Source organism: Elephantulus edwardii, unplaced genomic scaffold (assembly GCF_000299155.1).
Source record: "Elephantulus edwardii isolate Elephantulus edwardi_28Jun2011 unplaced genomic scaffold, EleEdw1.0 scaffold00022, whole genome shotgun sequence".
Classification (NCBI taxonomy): Eukaryota; Metazoa; Chordata; class Mammalia; order Macroscelidea; family Macroscelididae; genus Elephantulus; species Elephantulus edwardii.
In genome coordinates this window covers 9781325-9792689 of record NW_006399772.1, presented here as the reverse complement: position 1 = coordinate 9792689, position 11365 = coordinate 9781325, and the positions used below count along the sequence as shown (strand labels likewise).

At 39.5% G+C, this 11365-nt stretch overlaps 1 pseudogene; it reads left to right on the top strand.

Moving 5' to 3' along the window:
• The window catches only part of LOC102868049, a 1466-nt pseudogene extending 717 nt beyond the window's left edge, over positions 1–749 (top strand).
• Positions 750–11365: the final 10616 nt, after the last annotated feature.

Genomic DNA, 11365 nt, shown 5'->3' with positions numbered 1-11365 from the left:
CGCGGGAGGAAGCTCTCGCCGCCGCCGGCCCCCGAGGAGCGCTGTCCGGCGCAGCCCGCCGCGGCCCTCGACCCCAGCTTCGGGGGCCGCACGCTGGAGGAGATCTGGAGGGCGGCCACCCCGACGCTGACCACCTTCCCCACCATCCGCGTCGGCAGCGACGTGTGGGGCGAGCGCAGCCTGGCGGCGGCGCGGCGCCGGGCGCGACAGGTCCTGCAAGTGAACCTGGAACCCGTGGTGAGGCTCCGCCGCTTCCCGGTGCCCCGGGCGTGAGCCGCGGCCGCGAGGACGCCTCCTGCTGGCCGTGCGGCGAGCGCCCGAGGTCGGCTTCCCGCCCCGCGCTGGCCCCGCCGACGGCACGGGGGCCCCGACTGCGCGGGGCCGGCCTGCCCTCGGGGGGGGGCCCGAGCTTCGCGCCGGGAGAATGGACAAGTGTCAGTCGAGTGTTTACAGATGCGGCCAGGACCCTGTCCCCTAGTGCACTTTACGGGCGAAGAAGTCACCGGATGGCTCTCCGGGCCCCGCGCCCGCGGGAGGCGGCGCCGCCGTCTGCGGCTCCGGACAGGTGTGTCCTCCGCTGTCCCCGGGCGCAGGGTCTGCGGAGGGCGGAGACTGCTGCACCCGCAGGGGAGGTTCCTTTTCTTCCTGACCCCGGACTGAAACGTCTCCAGGACTCTACCTCACTGGTCTGGAAGTCCTCTGAAGAAGTCATTCTTTTTCCAAAGGAATTTGGTTTCGTGCTCGTGTAATAAAGCCAGATTTTTTTATTTTTATGATTTTTTTTTTCCTAATCCTCTCCATCCCACCCCACCCCTGACACTTTTTTTTTGGACTGCCACCCCTCTTTCTGGACGGAAGCTCGAACATGCGTCGGGGTAGTTAGTGCTCAGGGTATTCTGAATCCCACTCGTTCTCTAAATTGAACTGAATTCCAAAGCTTTGACCAAGGATCTTTTTTAAAGAGGTTCAGGCTTATGACTGTTAACTCGTGCAAGGATTTCTGTGGTTTGCATTAAATGGGCTCCATGATTACAAACAAAGAGATGTAAAGAGCAACTGTTCAAACATTTTAAAAGATAATTTGAAAGAATTTAATGTGAAAATGAAATTTTTGTGTTTGCTGAGCTTCTAAAGAAGATAGGAAATGCATGAAAGTTGAAGAAAAATTGACTTGTTAAATGATTGTGAATGGAAGAAAACCACATAGTTTGGGATAAAAATAATGAGTTGTCAAGAGTTTATGTTGGTTACAAGGAAGAACATATTCAAATTGGAGATGATTTGACTTCTGCATAATGGTCCAAATACAGATCTAGCAATATTATGTAAAGGATGATTTGTTTTAAAATGGAGTTGCTTATGAAAAAAATGAATGTAAACATGTTTAAAATGATAAACAGAATACCCATTTGAATTCTCAGAAGTATGTGATGTAGAGGGGTGGAGACATTTCTTGGTATCAGATAACTGGTTGAAATTTTTTTGGGCAAAGTGGATCTCCATTTTTTCCTTTTGTTGTTGGATAACAAGAAATGTCTAATGACTAATACTCATTACTTTTGTAAAGATGTCCATTGGTTGACTTCGTTGTTCCATTAATTTTTTTTTATCTCCCTTCCATTCATGTTTGTGGCCATCCGTCTTTGACAGCTGAAGACCACAGGAACCAAGCAGGCGAGCCACATAGAATTCTGACCCTTCTTTTTACACTTTTATAATAGTGTTTCTACCATATGGCCCAGTGTGGAATTCTTGACTATCCAAGTGCCTTTGGTCATTGGTGGCAGCAAGACTTAATGGTTTTTAGCCAATGGTGCCACAGCCAGCTTGCTTTTTCTTTCCCTTGCCACCCCCGCCCCCAATACCTAAAGGGTCAAGTAGTGTTTTTGTACCACTATTCTTTCCTATTTCCTTTTTCTGCCATGGATTGGTCCATACCAGGCTGGAACTTGGCATATGAAATCCTCAGTTCTGAGGTTTATCTTGCTTGGCAGCTTCTTAGGAAAATAATGAGAGTTGCAATTTTGACTTTTATATTCCCAGAATTCAAATGGCATCGCTGTCTGAAATGAACCGTTTGAGCTTAGTAGTCCATAGTAGGAATTTTGTGACTTTAATTTCAGTGTTCTTGTTTTGTAAAAAATATATATGACTTTATGCCAGTTTCCCAGTAAGCCTCATAGTCATTTATTCACTACTCATTGATAATGCATTGCTACAGACACTGTCACATGAGTAAATAAATTCAGTAATTAGGAGGAGAAGGTTAACCTTTATTTGTGTTAGGAAGCTTAGACATACTCTTGATTATTAGCTTCCATTGCCAATTGTATTTCAGATGCATAAGGTTTTCTTCCCAAGAATATATTGTTAATTTTTATAGCTAACTAGCATCTGGGAAAAAAAATGTATTTGTATCATTTCACTATTGTATATAGTTTTATATAATTAAAAAAATAATTGCTATGGCCATATTAGAATGTACTTTCAACATACAGCTTATCTAGATAGTTTCCCAGAGGATTTTTAAAATGAAGCTTGACTGGGAGGATAACTCTGCTCAGCACATGACTGAAACAACCATCGACGTCATCCATTTATTTTGACTGAGATTCTTGACATTTTTTCCTCTTAGGCCTTGTTACTTTAGCGCACTTGAACTCACATAAATGCTTGTTTGGGTTGTCTAATTACAGCTTGGATCTGATGGCTCATCCTGAAGTCAGTATATACCATGTATCTGCCCTATTGAAAAACAGCATTTCAAGTTTGTGAAATAATGTAGAAAAACAACAAAAACTTTTTTTTTGCCAAGTTTTCTTTAGCCATGCCTGTGTTAACAGCTTTTAAAATGTGAAGAAACATCTGATACAGTTGATCAGAAACAGTGAAGTGAAAGTATCTTATAGGTACTTTGAGCAGAATGTGATAAGAAACTTGGCACAGTGGCCTTGATGGTGAAGCATCCATTTTCTGTCCTCCAAAGTGAGTCTGTAGCTTAGCCTGTGTATAGTTTGTAAAGAAATCTCATGATCTTTATTCATTCTCTTGCCTTCTCTTATATGGCACAAGTAAAGGGGAACCTGGGAGAAAATGGATAACCTTGCTGTATGTTCATTTTATTTACAACTTTTGAGTGCCTCAGAATGGTGACTGGCACCTCAGACAAGCTTATTCGATTCTTGTCTTTATCTCCTGTCAACCAGCAACTTGTTTTTCTCATTAAAACCAGTAATGTCATGATTGTTGAGGGCAAACTTCATTGTTAATAGTGCAAAGTGTTGCTGTTGTGATGTGTATTTATTTTGTCCAAGTTTGAGTATCCTACTGGACAGGTGTGATGTAAGCTGGTGGATGACACCACCTATTGATTGATTTGCTCTGTGCAAATGATAGTACTATTTTTCTGAAAACTCGTCAATAAAGAAGCTTTTAAACTATTTCAATACAAAGAATCCAAGAAATTTTGAACTCAAAGTGTTTGTTGTTTAAGGGTTGCCACAGCACTCTTTAAATTGGTGGTTTTTAATAAATTACATATACATAATATTTACTTTATTGGTGTGTTTAAATTTTTTTTAATAGACTTATGTCTTAAAGTGCATTAGAAGGCAATTGTTTGTAATGAAACTTGAGTGTTTCCCTGGACAGTTTTGATGTGCATATGATAAAGATTTACAATCTGGTTGTACTTTGCTTTTTAACTTATTAACTGTAAATAAATTTTAGAGACTACATAGTGTCTAGTCTTTCTAATGATGCTGCAGGTTGAAATGGAATTTTATGTTTGCATGTGAATTGAAAAAAACCTCTTAATTTACAATTGATAAATTTCTACTGTTTCTGTGAACTTCAAACTCCTGGAAGTCTTGAGATTGATGTGTTTTGTGATATTTTGGGAGTGTTTATTCCATCAACTTTTAAACTGATGGTCTAGTGAATCTCTAGGGATATTGCTTCATGCCGAAGCCATTACCCAGTTTGCCAGCAATAAAGACTCCCTTAAAAATGCATCACAATTCAGTGTTCTGAATCTTGACCCTAAGTTCCCATGTGGTGGCTTTGAAAGGTCTCAAAGTCACATTCTTGTATTATCAAAGGGATAATGAACTTCATAGGAACAGCAGCCGTAAAAACTGCTCCGTGAGTTAAGTGTGGCCAGAATTCATTAAAATCTGGAAGGTAGACGTATGAACAAATTTTACAATAAGTGTGAGATTCAGAGTAGCATGGCTAGAATTTGTATCTGAATCCTGTCAGTAATTAAAGGCAGCATAGCTTAATCTCTGGTGTCACAGTTTCTGGAATAGAATTCTATGTTCTCAAGCTCTCTTTTTCTTAGCTTCGTCAACCAGCAAATGTGGATAGTGAAAATATTGGGTGGTTACAAGGTTTAAAATGGACACATAGCAAGTACTTAGTTCTATTAACTTGGGTGTTGTAGGGGAAGAGAATAAGTTCCCATTGAGTTTACTCTTTCAGTATCCTTAGGTTGTAGTCTAGGAAAACAAAAAACAACACTGATTAAGATAATTTGTGGGTGAACTTAATCGAAAACAAACATTTGTTTTCATTCTTTTCGGCTGCAAAACGATAAAATTGATTAGACAATTTCCATTTCTAAAGCTTTTAAAATTTTAACATTTAGGATTGTCTTTTATCATGGTGCCTCACATAAGTAAAATTTGATGTTTATGTCTTTTAAACTATCCCAGGATTTATAAAAGAAATAAACCCAAGAACTTGCAAAGTTTTGCAGTAGAAGGCTCAGTAAGGGTTACTTAAGAACCATGTTAATAATTATGCATTGAGCCAAGTTAGAATTCGTTTCATGAGGTTTGTACTTCCTGTGTTAAAGGAAGCAAAATGAGCATGAGCAATGGCTACGTTTTAAAAAGTAGAAAGTATTTCTAATGTAAAAATATCATATTTGAAGCATTGACATATTCAGGTTTAGGTTTTGGATAGAAAACATTTCATGTAACTGTAATGTCTTCTTAGCATAAAGAATAACAGCACATCCTGTCTTGGTGAGCAAGTCTAAGTTGCAATATCTGAGGTAGACAAGAATTTCCTGGAAGAGTTTTCATGGACATGATCCAGGAGCAAGAAGCTCCAACTCAAGCTTGATGGCAGATTTTGCAAGAACAATGATTTCTTACTGTTGATTCTGTCTTACATCTTAGTAAATGTTTTCTTGTAAACCATAATTTGTAAAATAATTTAAAAAAAAATCACCCTGAAGTCCAGCTGAAAGATTAAGATCATAACGAACACCACAGTTAACCCAGCAAATGTTGAATAAACGTTCTCCTGGAATAAAAACTGGATTTATCTTGCTTCTGAAAGTTACAGAAACATTAAATTGAGAATCTTCCAAATTGTGAAGTGTTGTTATGTGTCATCGAGTTGCCTACAACTCATAGTGACCCTATATACAACAGCCTCAAACCCTTCTCTATCCTGTGCCAATCTTAATTGTCTCTGACACACTTAACCCCCATTACCCCAGTCACCAAATCACTCCTAGCAGTCAATGGTATATTTAATATACTTCTCCAGCACCATAGCTCAAAGGCATTAATCCTCCTATTATCCCTAGTCATTCTTCAGATTTCTTATGCATAGCAACTACAAAGACTATGGCCTGTATCAGGCACATTTTAGTCTCCAGACTGACATCATTGCTCTTCAGTATTTTGGAGAGATCTCTGACAGCAGACTTCCCCAATGCAATTCATCTTTTAATTTTCTGGCTGTTGATGTCAAGAGTGTTGATTGTGGAGCCAAGCCAACTAAAGCTGTCAACAATCTCAATCTTCACCATCTATCATGATGCTGCCAATCGGCGCAATGGTGAGTATCTTTGTTTTCTTGATGTTGAGCTTCAATCCTTATAGAAGGCTGCAGCTCTTGACCCTCTGCAGCAAATGTTTTAAGTCCTCCTCAGTTTCAGCAAGCAGGGTTGTGTCATCTGCATAATACAGATTGTTGATGAGTCTACCTCCAGTCCTGATGCCACATTTCTCTTCATAGAGCCCAGCCTCCCAGACAATCTGTTCTATATATAGATTGAAAAGATATGGAGATAGGACACATCCCTGGTGTACACCCTTCTCAGTTTTGAACCATGTAGTATCTCCTTCCTCTGTTCTGACGACTGCCTCTTGGTCCAGATACAGGTTTCGCATGAGAATAATCAAGTGTTCTGGTTTTTCCATTTTCCTCAGTCAGCCACAGTTTGTTGTGATTCACACAGTCAAATGCCTTTGCTTAGTCAATGAAACACAGACATTTCTCTGGTACGCTTCTGCTTTCAGCCAAAATCTATCAAACATTAGCTATAATATCCCTAGTACCACAGCCTCTTCTAAACTCAGCCTGCACTTCAGGCAGTTCTCTGTTGATGTGCTTGCTGTTCCAGTCATTTTTGGATAATCTTCAGCAGAATTTTGCTTGCATGTGATATCAATGATATTATTCAATAATTTCCACTCTTGGCACAATATAGCATATCCAGGGCAGCATCTTTTTATTTAAATATGTCAATTGGTATGCCATCAATTCCTAAGCCCATCAATTCCTGGGCCTTGTTTTTTGCCAAGTCTTTCAGAGCAGGTTGAACTTTTTCATTCATCACCAAAGGCTCTTGCTTATATGATGTTTTATTAAATTTTTACAATGTAAAATATGTATGCATCTGTATATATGGATGTGTGCACATTCATGCTTTCTAGGTTTGTTTGGGCTCCCCTCCTCAACTTGAATGCATCTTTTTTTTAAATTGAGATTTTAATGAAAGCTTATAGAGAACATAGATTTCTATTCATTTATTGTTATACATTTTCCTCCCTGTCTACCACCCCTCCCCCCTATTTGGGCTCGCTCTATCTATCTATCTATCTATCTATCTATCTATCAAGTAAGTGGCCATAGTAGATTAGTAGATTCTGGACAGAATGGGACAAAAATATAAAATAAAACTAGAAATCATAAAAGTTACCAGGCTTCCTGGCCTTACAGAAACTGGTGGAACTCCCCAAACTATGCCCTTTAGTTAATCTTTGCTGTGGTTTAATTTTCTCTACAGAACAGACAGGCTTAGTAGGTGAACAGTAACACGAGGAAGGTACTCATTTGTTAGAGCAATCAGCCAACCATACGAGATGAAAAGGGCAGATCTTGCCCAGGGAATAAGCCCAAAAGGCAGAATAGGAGAGAAAAGAGGATTAAAGGAAATGAGAAGGACAAAGAAGAAGCAGGAAAAGTGTGGTAACAATGTGTTGTTGTGGTTGTGTACTGTGGAGTCAGAAGCAATTCATAGCTAACCCTCTGAATAATCATAACCAGTAAAAAGTGTGGGAGGAGATTGCTCATCTTTCTTCCACAGAACAGCTGGTGGATTCAAACCAAATATCTTTGAGTTGGGAGCACAACTCCTTACCACTATGCCACCAGAGGTCTCTGGTAACAATGTGGGTATTAAAATGAATATTATCAAGCAAAGTGTATATGAATATTTAAATGGAAACTATAAACTTTCACCTAAGTCACAATAAATTAAAATAAAAAGAGTTCACTGTGTTATCAATGAAAGTTTATAAGCACTACGAGTCAGAATCAACTCCATGGCAATGAGATTGAGTTAGACAATTTTTTAAAGTACATTTTAATTTTCAATAATTAGTAGAAAGAATGAAAGGGAAAAGATGTGATTTAGGATTCTAAATTTCACAGATTAAAAAAATAACTTCAGGGTACTATTAATATGCATTATTATATGTATTCTACTGTACAGCTTGATCTTTTTCATATATTAAAACAGATGTAGAAAAACCTTGTAGAAGCTAGCACTCGTTGTTGTTGTTGTTGTTATGTGCCGTCGAGTCGCCTGCGACTCATAGCGACCCTATGTACAACAGCCCTAAACTCCGCTCTGTCCTGAGCCAATCGCACTGTCTCTGACACTCCCATCCCAATTATCCCAGTCACTGAATCAATCCACCTCATAGAGGGCCTTCCTCTCCTGCACCGTCCCTCCACCCTCCCAAGCATGATGTCCCTCTCCCAAGGACCGGTCTCTCCTCACTACATGTCCGAAGTAAGTTAGACGGAGCCTCAGAATCCTTGCCTCCAAGGAGCCACCCGGTTTAACCCTCTCCAGGACAAATCTATTTGTTTTCCTAGCAGTCCATGGTATTCTCAGTACTCTTCTCCAGCACCACAGCTCAAAGGCATCAGTTCTCCTTCTATCCTCCTTGGTCATTGTCCAACTCTCTGATGCATAACAGGTGATTGCAAAGACCATGGCCTGTATCAGACACACCTTAGTCTCCAGAGAGACACCACTGCTCTTCAGCACTTTGGAGAGGTCCCTAACAGCAGACTTTCCCATGGCAATGCGCCTTTTAATTTCCTGGCTGCTGGTGCCAAGACTGTTGACTATGGAGCCAAGCAAACTAAAGCTGTGTACAATCTCAATCTCTTCACCATCCATCCTGATGGTGCCGATTGGTCCAGTGGTGAGAATCTTTGTCTTCTTGACATTGAGCCTCAATCCATATTGCAGGCTGCAGTCCTTGACACTCCGCAGCAGGTGCTTCAGGTCCTCCTCAGTTTCAGCAAGCAGGGTTGTGTCATCCGCATAACGCAGATTGTTGATAAATCGTCCACCAATCCTGACCCCACATTTCTCCTCATAGAGCCCAGCCTCCCGGATAATCTGTTCTGCATATAGGTTGAAGAGGTATGGGGATAGGATGCATCCCTGGCGTACGCCCTTCCCAATTTTGAACCATGCAGTGTTCCCTTGCTCTGTTCTGACGACTGCCTCCTGGTCCAAGTATAAGTTTCGCATTAGAACGATCAAGTGTTCAGGGATTCCCATTCTTCTCAGAGTCAGCCACAGTTTGTTATGATCTACACAGTCAAATGCCTTTGCATAGTCAATGAAGCACAGATAGACATTCCTCTGGTATTCCCTGCTTTCAGCCAAGATCCATCTAACATCAGCTACAATATCTCTAGTACCACGACCCCTTCTGAAACCAGCCTGGACTTCTGGTAGTTCTCTGTTGATGTGCTGTTGCAGTCGTTTTTGGATATTTTTCAGTAAAATCTTGCTTGCATGTGAAATCAGTGAAATTGTTCTGTAGTTTCCACATTCGGTTGGGTCGCCTTTCTTTGGGATAGGAACAAATATCACTCATTAGGAAAAAAAAATATTAGAATCTTATCCAGACCCAGAAATGCCCCTTCCTTCGCACATTGAAGGTACTACCTGCCTCCCTCTAACATAAACATTATACTGACTTCTTATAACAGAGATAATTTTTCTTGGTTTTAAATTTTATATAAATGGAATTAAATATTATGTGCCTACCTTTTTTGCTCATAGTATATTTGTTAAATTTTAATGTATTTAATTGTAGATAATTTATTCTCATTGTGTGCCATTATGTGAATGTTCCACAATGTGAATGTTACCATTTCCCAATGAGCAGATTCCAGTTTGTTTGTTTATTATGAATAAAATTTCAGTGAACATTCTAGAAGGTGTTTTTGGTAAGCAATGGCTACATTGTAGAAAGATATATAAGGTAAGAAACTACTTCTTGCTGGCATTTTGCCATAATGTTCTTCAGTGTTGTTGTGATCCTGGAATCTGTATTTTCAGTATTTCAAATACCAGCAAGGTCATCCAGGGTAGACAGCTTTCAGAGAGCTTCCAGGGTAAGATGCAGAATTGGCAATCCACTTCTGAAATAAGGGGCCCTACAAACCCTAAGAATAGTAGTGGGATATTGCCTATTATGCTGGAAAATGAGACCCTCAGGTTGGAAGACCCTAAAAAGTTTATGAGAGAAGAACTGCCTCTTTAAAGGAGAGTCTGCTTTAATGACCTGAATGGAGTAAAGTTTTCACCCAATGAACTACCCTCATTTTTTAAACGAGAATAATTAATTACAACCCTCTATTAATAATTAGAATGTAATATGGATCTAGGAAAATTTGAAGTTATAAAAAATGAAATGGAATGCATAATGATCAATATATCCTAGATATCAGTGAACTGAAATGGACCAGTAGTGGACATTTTAAATCAGAAAATTATATGGTCTGTTATACTGAAAATGACAAATTGAAGAGGAATAAGATAGCACACTCATTGTCTGAAAGAACATTTTAAATATCTATCCTCAACTGTTATGTTGTCAATGATAGGATAATAACGATATACATACAAGGAAAACCTGTTAATGCCACTATTACTTAATTTACATACCAATCCCTATAGTCAAAGATTAAATACTTGAGGATTTCATCAAAATGAATGAACATGCAATCAAGGTTGCAAGCATTAATAATAATAACTGATGATCAGAATACAAAAGTTGGAAACAAGGATACGTAGTTGAAAAAGTCTTGGTAACAGAAATGAGGCTGGACATCCACAAGCTAGAATACTGTACGATGAATTATTTTAAAAATCATAAATGATGACTGCACACATGTTCCTCACCTGGTGGTCTACACAGCAGTCAGATCAACCACATCCGTACAAAGAGACAGTGGAGAAGCTTAATATCAGTAGTTGGGACAAAGTTAGGAATTGACTGTGAAACAGACCATGAGTTGCTCTTTTGCAAGTTAAAAAAGGAAGTGGGAGGAAATGAAAACAAGTCCACAAGAGCAAAATAGAGCCTTAAGTTTATCCCACTTAAATTTAAAAACCATCTGGAGAATAGGTTTGATGCGTTGAAAGCTAATGACTAAAAGCCAGATGAGTCATGGGATAACAGTGGTGACTTCATACTCAAAGAAAGCAAAGAGTCACAAGAAAGAAGAGAAAATACATGTCAGAAGAGACCTTGAAGTTTGCTACTTACTGCAAAGAAGGCAAAATGAAGGAAGGAAATGACATAAGAGAGCTGGATGGAAGATTTCAAAGGGTAGCCAGGGAAAACAAAGTATTATAATGAAATATTCAAAGGCCTGGAGTTAGAAAAGCAAAGACGTGACAAAACTCAGCATTTCTCAAGCTGAAAGAACTGAGTTGGGGGCAAATATCCAAACCTCGAGGTGCAATACTGAAGGATGATGCTATGGGGAAAATCTTGAATGCCTCAGAAAAAGTATCAAAAGAAGATGGAAGGAATACACAAAAATCACTGAGTTGGTAGGCACTAAATCATTTCATTAGAAGCAGGAATGGCATCCACTTCCTAAACAACATGCCTCTGGAAACTCTATGAACTTCGATGAATGATGATCATTATAGAAAGGCTTCAGACTTTTTGTTCATAGGGTCACTATGAGTCATATTCAATGGCAATCAACAACAAATTATTTCAGGAAGTAGTAT